We start from the raw sequence: 14,779 nt of genomic DNA, 5'->3' as shown, positions 1-14,779 counted from the left end.
TTTCACGTAGCTAAAATGAGAAAAATTATCCAATCTTGTTTTACCCATAACTTCTTCATTTTAAATCCGTTTTGAGTGAATCAAATTGCTATGGTTTCATATTGAACTCTATTTTATGAATATAAACAGAAAAAGTATAGGTTTATAGTCGGAAAAATAAGTTACAAGTCGTTTTTGTAAAGGTAGTCATTTCAGTAGAAAGAACGACGTCTAGATGACCATTTTAGAAAACATACTTCCACTTTGAGTTTAACCATAATTTTTGGATATAGTTTCATGTTCATAATAAAAATCATTTTCTCAGAATAACAACTTTTAAATCAAAGTTTCTCATAGTTTTTAATTAACTAACCCAAAACAGCCCGCGGTGTTACTACGACGGCGTAAATCCGATTTTACGGTGTTTTTCGTGTTTCCAGGTTTTAAATCATTAAGTTAGCATATCATATAGATATAGAACATGTGTGTAGTTAATTTTAAAAGTCAAGTTATAAGGATTAACTTTTGTTTGCGAACAAGTTTAGAATTAACTAAACTATGTTCTAGTGATTACGAGTTTAAACCTTCGAATAAGATAGTTTTATATATATGAATCGAATGATGTTATGAACATCATTACTACCTCAAGTTTAGTAGGTAAACCTACTGGAAGTGACAAGAAATGATCTAGCTTCAATGGATCTTGGATGGCTTGAAAGTTCTTGAAGTAGGATCATGACATAAAAACAAGTTCAAGTAAGATTTTTACTCGAATTAAGATAGTTTATAGTTATAGAAATTGAATCAAAGTTTGAATATGAATATTACCTTGAATAAGAAAGATAACCTACTATATATAACAAAGGTTTCTTGATCTTAGATGATTACTTGGAATGGATTAGAAAGCTTGGAAGTAAATTAGTAAACTTGAAGGGATTTTTGAAGTGTTCTTGAAGTGTTCTTCCTATGATGATTATAGCTTGATTCTTGAAGTGATTTTTGATGAAGATGATGATTAACTACTGGAAAAATACGTTCATAATAGTGTGTGTGTGTTGAGAGAGAATTAGAAAGAGAATTGGAAGTGAAATGGAGTGAATGATGAGTGGTAATTGGTGAGTGGTGAGTGGGGTTAAAAGGAGTTCTAGTTAGTTGACTAGCTCATGGTAGAAGTTAAAATTGATTAGTCATACATGACATAATCAAGAGTGGAATCCCATGCTAGTTCCTATTGGTATATACTCATAGTAAGTACGTTTTGAAGCTGTGTATAATACGGGTAAGAATACGACTAGAATTCTTGATGAAAGAAAAGAATGGAAAAGTAACTATAACCATTTTCGTTAAGTATGAGTATTTTGATATATGTCTTAAAGTCTTCCAAAAGTATTTTAATACATCTAAATACACTACATGTATATACATTTTAACTGAGTCATTAAGTCATCGTTAGTCGTTACATGTAAGTGTTGTTTTGAAACCTTTAAGTTAACGATCTCAATTAATGTTGTTAACCCATTGTTTATTATATCTAATGAGATGTTAAATTATTATATTATCATGATATTATGATATATTAATATATCTTAATATGATATATATACATTTAAATGTCGTTACAACGATAATCGTTACATATATCTCTCGTTTCGAAATCCTTAAGTTAGTAGTCTTGTTTATATGTATATAACTCATTGTTAATATACTTATGGAGATAATTACTTATCATAATCTCATGTTAACCATATGTATATCCATATATATATCGTCATGTCATTTTTACAAGTTTTAACGTTCGTGAATCGCCGGTCAACTTGGGTGGTCAATTGTCTATATGAAACATATTTCAATTAATCAAGTCTTAACAAGTTTGATTGCTTAAAATGTTGGAAACATTTAATCATGTAAATATCAAGCTCAATTAATATATATAAACATGGAAAAGTTCGGGTCACTACAGTACCTACCCGTTAAATAAATTTCGTCCCGAAATTTTAAGCTGTTGAAGGTGTTGACGAATCTTCTGGAAATAGATGCAGGTATTTCTTCTTCATCTGATCTTCAGGCTCCCAGGTGAACTCGGGTCCTCTACGAGCATTCCATCAAACCTTAACAATTGGTATCTTGTTTTGCTTAAGTCTTTTAACCTCACGATCCATTATTTCGACGGGTTCTTCGATGAATTGGAGTTTTTCGTTGATTTGGATTTCATCTAACGGAATAGTGAGATCTTCTTTAGTAAAACATTTCTTCAAATTCGAGACGTGGAAAGTGTTATGTACAGCCGCGAGTTGTTGAGGTAACTCAAGTCGGTAAGCTACTGGTCCGACACGATCAATAATCTTGAATGGTCCAATATACCTTGGATTTAATTTCCCTCGTTTACCAAATCGAACAACGCCTTTCCAAGGTGTAACTTTAAGCATGACCATCTCTCCAATTTCAAATTCTATATCTTTTCTTTTAATGTCAGCGTAGCTCTTTTGTCGACTTTGGGCGGTTTTCAACCGTTGTTGAATTTGGATGATCTTCTCGGTAGTTTCTTGTATAATCTCCGGACCCGTAATCTGTCTATCCCCCACTTCACTCCTACAAATCGGAGACCTGCACTTTCTACCATAAAGTGCTTCAAACGGCGCCATCTCAATGCTTGAATGGTAGCTGTTGTTGTAGGAAAATTCTGCTAATGGTAGATATCGATCCCAACTGTTTCTGAAATCAATAACACATGCTCGTAGCATGTCTTCAAGCGTTTGTATTGTCCTTTTGCTCTGCCCATCAGTTTGTGGATGATAGGCAGTACTCATGTCTAGACGAGTTCCTAATGCTTGCTGTAATGTCTGCCAGAATCTTGAAATAAATCTGCCATCCCTATCAGAGATAATAGAGATTGGTATTCCATGTCTGGAGATGACTTCCTTCAAATACAGTCGTGCTAACTTCTCCATCTTGTCATCTTCTCTTATTGGCAGGAAATGTGCTGATTTGGTGAGACGATCAACTATTACCCAAATAGTATCAAAACCACTTGCAGTCCTTGGCAATTTAGTGATGAAATCCATGGTAATGTTTTCCCATTTCCATTCTGGGATTTCGGGTTGTTGAAGTAGACCTGATGGTTTCTGATGCTCAGCTTTGACCTTAGAACACGTCAAACATTCTCCTACGTATTTAGCAACATCGGCTTTCATACCCGGCCACCAAAAATGTTTCTTGAGATCCTTGGACATCTTCCCCGTTCCAGGATGTATTGAGTATATGGTTTTATGAGCTTCTCTAAGTACCATTTCTCTCATATCTCCAAATTTTGGTACCCAAATCCTTTCAGCCCTATACCGGGTTCCGTCTTCCCAAATATTAAGATGCTTCTCCGATCCTTTGGGTATTTCATCCTTTAAATTTCCCTCTTTTAAAACTCCTTGTTGCGCCTCCTTTATTTGAGTAGTAAGGTTATTGTGAATCATTATATTCATAGATTTTACTCGAATGGGTTCTCTGTCCTTCCTGCTCAAGGCATCGGCTACCACATTTGCCTTCCCCGGGTGGTAACGAATCTCAAAGTCGTAATCATTCAACAATTCAATCCACCTACGCTGCCTCATATTCAGTTGTTTCTGATTAAATATGTGTTGAAGACTTTTGTGGTCGGTATATATAATACTTTTGACCCCATATAAGTAGTGCCTCCAAGTCTTTAATGCAAAAACAATTGCGCCTAATTCCAAATCATGCATCGTATAATTTTGCTCGTGAATCTTCAATTGTCTAGACGCATAAGCAATCACCTTCGTTCGTTGCATTAATACACAATCGAGACCTTGCTTTGATGCGTCACAATAAATCACAAAATCATCATTCCCTTCAGGCAATGACAATATAGGTGCCGTAGTTAGCTTTTTCTTCAATAACTGAAACGCTTTCTCTTGTTCATCCTTCCATTCAAATTTCTTCCCTTTATGCGTTAATGCAGTCAAGGGTTTTGCTATTCTGGAAAAGTCTTGGATAAACCTTCTGTAGTAACCAGCTAGTCCTAAAAACTGGCGTATGTGTTTCGGAGTTTTCGGGGTTTCCCACTTTTCAACAGTTTCTATCTTTGCCGGATCCACCTTAATACCTTCTTTGTTCACTATGTGACCGAGGAATTGAACTTCTTCCAACCAAAATGCACACTTTGAAAACTTAGCGTACAATTCTTCCTTCCTCAATACTTCTAACACCTTTCTCAAATGTTCACCGTGTTCTTGGTCATTCTTTGAGTAAATAAGTATGTCATCAATGAAAACAATGACAAACTTGTCAAGGTATGGTCCACACACTCAGTTCATAAGGTCCATGAACACAGCTGGTGTATTAGTTAAACCAAATGGCATGACCATAAACTCATAATGACCGTAACGTGTTCTGAAAGCAGTCTTTGGAATATCATCTTCTTTCACCCGCATTTGATGATACCCGGAATGTAAGTCAATCTTTGAATAAACAGACGAGCCTTGTAGTTGATCAAATAAGTCGTCGATTCTCGGTAGTGGGTAGCGGTTCTTGATGGTAAGTTTGTTCAACTCTCGGTAGTCGATACACAACCTGAATGTACCATCTTTCTTCTTGACAAACAAAACAGGAGCTCCCCACGGTGATGTGCTTGGTCGAATGAAACCGCGCTCTAAAAGTTCTTGTAATTGGCTTTGCAGTTCTTTCATCTCGCTGGGTGGGAGTCTGTAAGGAGCACGAGCTATTGGTGCAGCTCCTGGTACAAGATCTATTTGAAATTCAACGGATCGATGTGGGGGTAATCCCGGTAATTCTTTTGGAAATACATCGGGAAATTCTTTTGCGACGGGAACATCATTGATGCTCTTTTCTTCAGTTTGTACTTTCTCGACGTGTGCTAGAACAGCATAGCAACCTTTTTTTTATTAGTTTTTGTGCCTTCAAATTACTAATAAGATGTAGCTTCGTGTTGCCCTTTTCTCCGTACACCATTAAAGGTTTTCCTTTTTCTCGTATAATGCGAATTGCATTTTTGTAACAAACGATCTCTTCTTTCACTTCTTTCAACCAGTCCATACCGATTATCACATCAAAACTCCCTAACTCTACTGGTATCAAGTCAATCTTAAATGTTTCGCTAACGAGTTTAATTTCTCGATTCCGACATATATTATCTGCTGAAATTAATTTACCATTTGCTAATTCGAGTAAAAATTTACTATCCAAAGGCGTCAATGGACAACTTAATTTAGCACAAAAATCTCTACTCATATAGCTTCTATCCGCACCCGAATCAAATAAAACGTAAGCAGATTTATTGTCAATAAGAAACGTACCCGTAACAAGCTCCGGGTCTTCCTGTGCCTCTGCCGCATTAATATTGAAAACTCTTCCGCGGCCTTGTCCATTCATGTTCTCCTGGTTCGGGCAATTTCTAATAATGTGGCCCGGTTTTCCACATTTATAACAAACTACATTGGCATAACTTGCTCCGACACTACTTGCTCCGCCATTACTCGTTCCGACACCATTTGTTCCTTTCGTTCTATTAACCCCTGGTCCGTAGACCTCACACTTCGCCGCGCTATGACCATTTCTTTTACACTTGTTGCAAAATTTGGTGCAGAACCCCGAGTGATACTTTTCACACCTTTGGCATAGCTGCTTCTGATTGTTGTTGTTGTTGCGGTTATTATTGTTGTTGGGATGATTGTTGTAGTTGCTGTTGTTGTTGTTGTTGTTGTTGTTGTTGTTGTTGGGCCGTTTGTTGTAGTTACGATTGATGTTGCGATTGTTGGGATAATTGTTGCGATTATTGTTGTTGTTGTATTGGTGATTCTTATCACCGTTTTCCTCCCACTTTCTTTTGACTTGCTTCACATTGGCCTCTTCAGTAGTCTGTTCTTTAATTCTTTCTTCAATCTGGTTCACTAGTTTGTGAGCCATTCTACATGCCTGTTGTATGGAGGCGGGCTCGTGTGAACTTATATCTTCTTGGATTCTTTCCGGTAATCCTTTCACAAACGCGTCGATCTTCTCTTCCTCATCTTCGAATGCTCCCGGACACAATAGGCACAATTCTGTGAATCGTCTTTCGTACGTGGTAATATCAAATCCTTGGGTTCGTAACCCTCTAAGTTCTGTCTTGAGCTTATTGACCTCGGTTCTGGGACGGTACTTCTCGTTCATCAAGTGCTTGAATGCTAACCACGGTAGTGCGTACGCATCATCTTGTCCCACTTGCTCTAGATAGGTATTCTACCATGTTAACGCAGAACCTGTGAAGGTATGCGTAGCGTACTTCACTTTGTCCTCTTCAGTACACTTACTTATGGCAAACACCGATTCGACCTTCTCGGTCCACCGTTTCAATCCGATCGGTCCTTCGGTTCCATCAAATTCCAAAGGTTTGCAGGCAGTGAATTCTTTGTAGGTGCATCCTACACGATTTCCTGTACTGCCAGATCCAAGGTTATTGTTGGTATGTAGCGCAGCCTGTACTGCGGCTATGTTTGAAGCTAGAAAAGTACGAAATTCCTATTCATTCATATTCATGGTGTGTCGAGTAGTCGGTGCCATTTCCTTCAAAATAGTTAAATGGAACAAGTTAATCATACAGAATATTAAGAGTAGTTAATAGTATTTCGTAGCATAATATGAACTCATTTATAAAAGCTTTTTCTTCATATTAGCGTTTTATAAGTTTAAATTCGGGTAGTACCTACCCGTTAAGTTCATACTTAGTAGCTAATATACAATTCAACTACTACAATTCTATATGAAAAACTGATTATAATAATATTTCGCGTTCAAACTTTTACACAATATTTTACAAACTTACAATACCGCTTATTTTACATATAGCATGAAATATAGCACACAATAAATTTGATACAAGATGGTTGTGAAGATAATTCTAGCTAGTACACAAGTCGTTCAGCAAAGGCAATAAAGACACGTAATTCATACGTCCAGAAACAAGTCATGCATTCTGGTTTTACTAGGATTACTTCCCATCCTTGGTCTTGTGGAACATAACCGTTATGGCCGTTGATAAGACAGCGTGTTGTAACGTCGTCAAAGGGACGAGGGTTACGTAATGTCCAACAGTCCCGTAACAATCTAAAAACCTCATTTCTTACCCCAATTACCGACTCCGTCACTTGTGGGAACGTCTTGTTTAATAGTTGTAGCCCGATGTTCTTGTTCTCACTTTGGTGAGAAGCGAACATTACTAATCCGTAAGCATAACATGCTTCTTTATGTTGCATGTTAGCCGCTTTTTCTAAATCACGAAGTCCAATATTCGGATATATTGAGTCAAAATAATTTCTTAACCCATTGCGTAAAATAGCATTTGGGTTCCCCGCAATATATGCGTCAAAGTAAACACATCGTAACTTATGGATTTCCCAATGTGATATCCCCCATCTTTCGAACCAAAGCCTTTTATAAACCAAGGCATTCTTAGAACGGTCTTCGAATGTCTTACAAACTGATCTCGCCTTAAATAGTTGTGCCGAAGAATTCTGACCGACTCTAGACAAGATTTCATCAATCATGTCTCCGGGTAGGTCTCTTAAAATATTGGGTTGTCTATCCATTTTGTGTTTTTATACTGTAAAATAGACAAGAGTTAGATTCATAAAAAAATACTTATTAATACAAGCAATTTTTACATATATCATAAAGCATAAGCACACTATATTACATATATTACACCACACGAATACAACTATCTTATTCCGACTCGCTCGTTTCTTCTTGTTCGGTTTTGGTTCGTTTTGCCAAGTTTCTAGGGATATATGATGTTCCCCTAATACGAGCCGTCGTTGTCCACATTGGTTTAGAAAAACCTGGTGGTTTAGAGGTTCCCGGGTCATTGTTACAACTTAAGGACTTCGGGGGTTGACGATACATATAAAGTTCATCGGGGTTGGAATTAGATTTCTCTATTTTTATGCCCTTTCCCTTATTATTTTCTTTTGCCTTTTTAAATTCAGTTGGGGTAATTTCTATAACATCATCGGAATTCTCGTCGGAATCCGATTCATCGGAGAATTGGTAATCCTCCCAATATTTTGCTTCCTTGGCGAAAACACCATTGACCATAATTAACCTTGGTCGGTTGGTTGAGGATTCTCTTTTACTTAACCGTTTTATTATTTCTCCCACCGGTTCTATTTCTTCTTCCGGTTCCGATTCTTCTTCCGGTTCCGACTCTTCTTCCGGTTCCTCTTCGGGAACTTGTGAATCAGTCCACGAATCATTCCAATTTACATTTGATTCTTCATTATTATTAGGTGAGTCAATGGGACTTATTCTAGAGGTAGACATCTATCACATAATATCAAACACGTTAAGAGATTAATATATCACATAATATTCATATGTTAAAAATATATAGTTTCCAACAAAAATGTTAAGCAATCATTTTTAAAAAAACACGGTCGAAGTCCAGACTCACTAATGCATCCTAACAAACTCGATAAGACACACTAATGCAAATTTTCTGGTTCTCTAAGACCAACGCTCTGATACCAACTGAAATGTCCCGTTCTTATTGATTAAAAACGTTCCATATTAATTGATTTCGTTGCGAGGTTTTGACCTCTATATGAGACGTTTTTCAAAGACTGCATTCATTTTTAAAACAAACCATAACCTTTATTTCATAAATAAAGGTTTAAAAGCTTTGCGTAGATTATCAAATAATGATAATCTAAAATATCCTGTTTACACACGACCATTATATAATGGTTTACAATACAAATATGTTACATCGAAATCAGTTTCTTGAATGCAGTTTTTACACAATTTCATACAAACATGGACTCCAAATCTTGTCCTTATTTTAGTATGCAACAGCGAAAGCTCTTAGTATTCAACTGAGAATAAACATGCTTTAAACGTCAACAAAAATGTTGGTGAGTTATAGGTTTAACTTATATGTATCAAATCGTAACAATAGACCACAAGATTTCATATTTCAATACACATCCCATACATAGAGATAAAAATCATTCATATGGTGAACACCTGGTAACCGACATTAACAAGATGCATATATATAAGAATATCCCCATCATTCCGGGACACCCTTCGGATATGATATAAATTTCGAAGTACTAAAGCATCCGGTACTTTGGATGGGGTTTGTTAGGCCCAATAGATCTATCTTTAGGATTCGCGTCAATTAGGGTGTCTGTTCCCTAATTCTTAGATTACCAGACTTAATAAAAAGGGGCATATTCGATTTCAATAATTCAACCATAGAATGTAGTTTCATGTACTTGTGTCTATTTTGTAAATCATTTTTAAAACCTGCATGTATTCTCATCCCAAAAATATTAGATTTTAAAAGTGGGACTATAACTCACTTTCACAGATTTTTACTTCGTCGGAAAGTAAGACTTGGCCACTGGTTGATTCACGAACCTATAACAATATATACATATATATCAAAGTATGTTTAAAATATATTTACAACACTTTTAATATATTTTGATGTTTTAAGTTTATTAAGTCAGCTGTCCTCGTTAGTAACCTACAACTAGTTGTCCACAGTTAGATGTACAGAAATAAATTGATAAATATTATCTTGAATCAATCCACGACCCAGTGTATACGTATCTCAGTATTGATCACAACTCAAACTATATATATTTTGGAATCAACCTCAACCCTGTATAGCTAACTCCAACATTCACAAATAGAGTGTCTATGGTTGTTCCGAAATATATATAAATGTGTCGACATGATAGGTCGAAACATTGTATACGTGTCTATGGTATCTCAAGATTACATAATATACAATACAAGTTGATTAAGTTATGGTTGGAATAGATTTGTTACCAATTTTCACGTAGCTAAAATGAGAAAAATTATCCAATCTTGTTTTACCCATAACTTCTTTATTTTAAATCCGTTTTGAGTGAATCAAATTGCTATGGTTTCATATTGAACTCTATTTTATGAATCTAAACAGAAAAAGTATAGGTTTATAGTTGGAAAAATAAGTTACAAGTCGTTTTTGTAAAGGTAGTCATTTCAGTCGAAAGAACGACGTCTAGATGACCATTTTAGAAAACATACTTCCACTTTGAGTTTAACCATAATTTTTGGATATAGTTTCATGTTCATAATAAAAATCATTTTCTCAGAATAACAACTTTTAAATCAAAGTTTCTCATAGTTTTTAATTAACTAACCCAAAACAGCCCGCGGTGTTACTACGACGGCGTAAATCCGGTTTTACGGTGTTTTTCGTGTTTCCAGGTTTTAAATCATTAAGTTAGCATATCATATAGATATAGAACATGTGTGTAGTTAATTTTAAAAGTCAAGTTAGAAGGATTAACTTTTGTTTGCGAACAAGTTTAGAATTAACTAAACTATGTTCTAGTGATTACGAGTTTAAACCTTCGAATAAGATAGTTTTATATATATGAATCGAATGATGTTATGAACATCATTACTACCTCAAGTTTAGTAGGTAAACCTACTAGAAATGACAAGAAATGATCTAGCTTCAAAGGATCTTGGATGGCTTGAAAGTTCTTGAAGTAGGATCATGACACAAAAACAAGTTCAAGTAAGATTTTTACTCGAATTAAGATAGTTTATAGTTATAGAAATTGAATCAAAGTTTGAATATGAATATTACCTTGAATAAGAAAGATAACCTACTGTATATAACAAAGGTTTCTTAATCTTAGATGATTACTTGGAATGGATTAGAAAGCTTGGAAGTAAATTAGTAAACTTGAAGGGATTTTTGAAGTGTTCTTGAAGTGTTCTTCCTATGATGATTATAGCTTGATTATTGAAGTGATTTTTGATGAAGATGATGATTAACTACTGGAAAAATACGTTCATAATAGTGTGTATGTGTTGAGAGAGAATTAGAAAGAGAATTGGAAGTGAAATGGAGTGAATGATGAGTGGTAATTGGTGAGTGGTGAGTGGGGTTAAAAGGAGTTCTAGTTAGTTGACTAGCTCATGGTAGAAGTTAAAATTGATTAGTCATACATGACATAATCAAGAGTGGAATCCCATGCTAGTTCCTATTGGTATATACTCATAGTAAGTACATTTTGAAGCTGTGTATAATACGGGTAAGAATACGACTAGAATTCTTGATGAAAGAAAAGAATGGAAAAGTAACTGTAACCATTTTCGTTAAGTATGAGTATTTTGATATATGTCTTAAAGTCTTCCAAAAGTATTTTAATACATCTAAATACACTACATGTATATACATTTTAACTGAGTCGTTAAGTCATCGTTAGTCGTTACATGTAAGTGTTGTTTTGAAACCTTTAAGTTAACGATCTCAATTAATGTTGTTAACCCATTGTTTATTATATCTAATGAGATGTTAAATTATTATATTATCATGATATTATGATATATTAATATATCTTAATATGATATATATACATTTAAATGTCATTACAACGATAATCGTTACATATATGTCTCGTTTCGAAATTCTTAAGTTAGTAGTCTTGTTTATATGTATATAACTCATTGTTAATATACTTATGGAGATACTTACTTATCATAATCTCATGTTAACCATATGTATATCCATATATATATCGTCATGTCGTTTTTACAAGTTTTAACGTTCGTGAATCGCCGGTCAACTTGGGTGGTCAATTGTCTATATGAAACATATTTCAATTAATCAAGTCTTAACAAGTTTGATTGCTTAACATGTTGGAAACATTTAATCATGTAAATATCAAGCTCAATTAATATATATAAACATGGAAAAGTTCGGGTCACTACAGGTAATTGATTATTTAAACTGATCAAGTGGGTAAATTAATATTCATATCTAATCAAAACAGGGGTGGATTACATACAGTGATAACTGGTGTAATTGTTGACAGAAGTGATAACTACGTCACAGTTTAAATCCTTAATTAGTTGGAATATTTGACTTCGGGTATAAGGGTAATTGGACGAGGACACTGGCACTTTATAATTATGACCGATGGACTATTATGGACAAAAACCAGATAGACGTATCAAACAATCCAGGACAAAGGACAATTAACCCAGAGTAATATATTAAAATTAAAACGTCAAACATCATGATTATGGAAGTTTAAATAAGCATAATTGTGTTATTTTATATCTCATCGTACTTTCATTTACTGTCATTTATTTATTGTCATTTTAAATATTGTTATTTAATTTACGCATTTTAATTATCATCATTTATCTTTACGCTTTATTTAAAATCGACAAACCGGTCATTAAACGGTAAAACCCCCCTTTTATAATAATAATAATACTACTATATTACTAATATATATATATATATATATATATATATATATATATATATATATATATATATATATATATATATATATATATATATATATACAAATATAATTGTTTAAAAATATAGTGTACGCATTAAGCCATCTCCCTGTGGAACGAACCGGACTTACTAAAAACTACACTACTCTACGATTAGGTACACTGCCTATAAGTGTTGTAGCAAGGTTTAGGTATATCTATTCAATAAATAAATAAATAACTTGTGTAAAATTGTATCATTTTTAATAGTATTTTGTAATAAAATATAATCTATTTCGTATACACCGCTGCACACATCAAGTTTTTGGCGCCGCTGCCGGGGACTCGGTAAAAATGCTATATTTTATTATAACTATATTTTTGTATAATTTCTTATTTTATAAAAAAAAAATTTGTATTTATAATAAGTTTTAAAAAATATAATAAAAAGAAAAAAAATATATTTTTAAGACTTTATATATAAAATTAATAAGTATTTTTATTTTTAGATTTTAAAAATATAAGTTTATGTAAATATTTTGTAATATTTAGAAAATTAAAATCATAAAAAAAATAATAAAAATTTATATTGGGCCGAAGCCTGATCAAAGCCCGAATCCTATCTGGTTTGCTGGGCCATGCGATCGCATGAGCCCATCACCTAAAACTCATGCGACCGCATGAGTGATTGTGACAGGGTCAGTTACCTCGGACATTTAATACGCATAGGGTTTAATTATAATTAATATTATTTAATCAAATTAGGGTTTTAATTAAATATATAGTTTTATTATTATTTGTAAATTTAAGTTTATTTATTTGTATTAATTGTATAGAATAATATAAAAATAATATTTTATATAAAATCTTAAATTTTATCTTTTTAAAATATTTCTTTTTAATATTTGTATCTTTTAATCGTTTATTCGTAATTTGTATATTTATCGTTCGTAATTAGTTTTAAACTTAGTATTTTACCGTAGTTATTTTATATTTCTAGATTTTTAGGCTTTGCCGTAAAATCCCTTAAGTGCTTTTTCTTTAGATTTAGAATTTAGACGCTTTAGAATTTTGCGACGCCATTTATATATTTTAGTGCCTTTTAAGTTATTGCCTTTTTGGATATAGATTTCCTTTTAAGCATTAATACCTTTAGGCGCAACTTTTTAGATTTAGTTTTTAGACTTTCGACGTTTTTCTTTCTTATTTTTATTTTTTGATTTTTATTTTTCGACGTTTTTCGACGCACTATTTTTCTTTCTCATTTCTACACTCTAGTTTTTAGGACATAAATTTTTATCTTCTTCAAAATTTCGACGAAAAATTATTTTAAGCGATTAAATTAATAGACATCCAAATTTTCTGGTTCGTAGTAATAGTTGGATTTGTTAGTGGCGAGTTGTGGGCTTCCGATTTAAAGGGTCCTGGCTACCTGCTGCATCTAATGGCTATTCGAAACGTGGGCAAAATCAGAAAAGTCTATTGATTTGATAACTTTAATAATTTTTATATTTATAACTAATAGGATATTCAGTGAATGCACCGAGCAAAATGTTCACCACCTTTCATATGTTCACCTCCTGTACCTCGATCAAGACATCTAGCCAATATTGTTGACGTTGATTTTTCTTTAGAATCATCATCTAGTCGAACAAGTACTCCAATTCAAATTTCCGATATTCCATTTTTTGAACCCGACTTCAAAATTGAAAACCCGGAGGATATTCAAGGACAATTCTAAGATCTTGAACCACTAATTATTCCTCATGAACCACAAACCGTTAAATCAGAATCCTCCAGTGATTCGTATTCAACAAATTCAATTATGAAAGTAACTGAACCTCTAAGTATGGAAGACCTAATGAGAGCCACACGCACGGGCCAAGGTCATGCCATTATTAAGCCAGACATTAATGCGCCAGATTATGAAATCAAAGGACAAATGCTACACATGGTAACTAATCAATGCCAATATAGTGGTACTTCAAAAGAAGATCCAAACGAACATCTTCGAACCTTTAATAGGATCTGTACTCTATTCAAAATCAGAGAAGTTAAGGATGAACAGATTTATCTCATGTTGTTTCCCTGGAATTTAAAGGGAGAAGCCAAAGATTGGTTAGAATCGTTACCCGAAGGAGCGATTGACACATGGGATGTCTTAGTTGAAAAATTTCTTAAAAGATTCTTTTCGGTATCTAAAGCCGTGAGACTTCAAGGAGAAATTGTTACGTTCACACAAAAGCCAAATGAAACATTATATGAGGCGTGAATAAGATTCGGAAAGTTGTTGAGAGGATGTCCTCAACACGGTTTAGATACTTATCAAATAGTACAAATATTCTACCAAGGTGTCGACGTTGCTACACGAAAAGACATCGACACAGCAGCTGGTGGTTCCATTATGAAGAAAACCACTACCGAAGCTTACAAAATTATTGATAACACAGCCTCCTACTCACATGAGTGGCACCAGGAAAAAGATATTTTTCGT

The sequence above is a fragment of the Rutidosis leptorrhynchoides genome, chromosome 4 (assembly GCF_046630445.1).
Source record: "Rutidosis leptorrhynchoides isolate AG116_Rl617_1_P2 chromosome 4, CSIRO_AGI_Rlap_v1, whole genome shotgun sequence".
Lineage (NCBI taxonomy): Eukaryota > Viridiplantae > Streptophyta > Magnoliopsida > Asterales > Asteraceae > Rutidosis > Rutidosis leptorrhynchoides.
The sequence above is the reverse complement of the archived record's forward strand: the minus strand, read 5'-3'. Positions refer to the sequence as shown.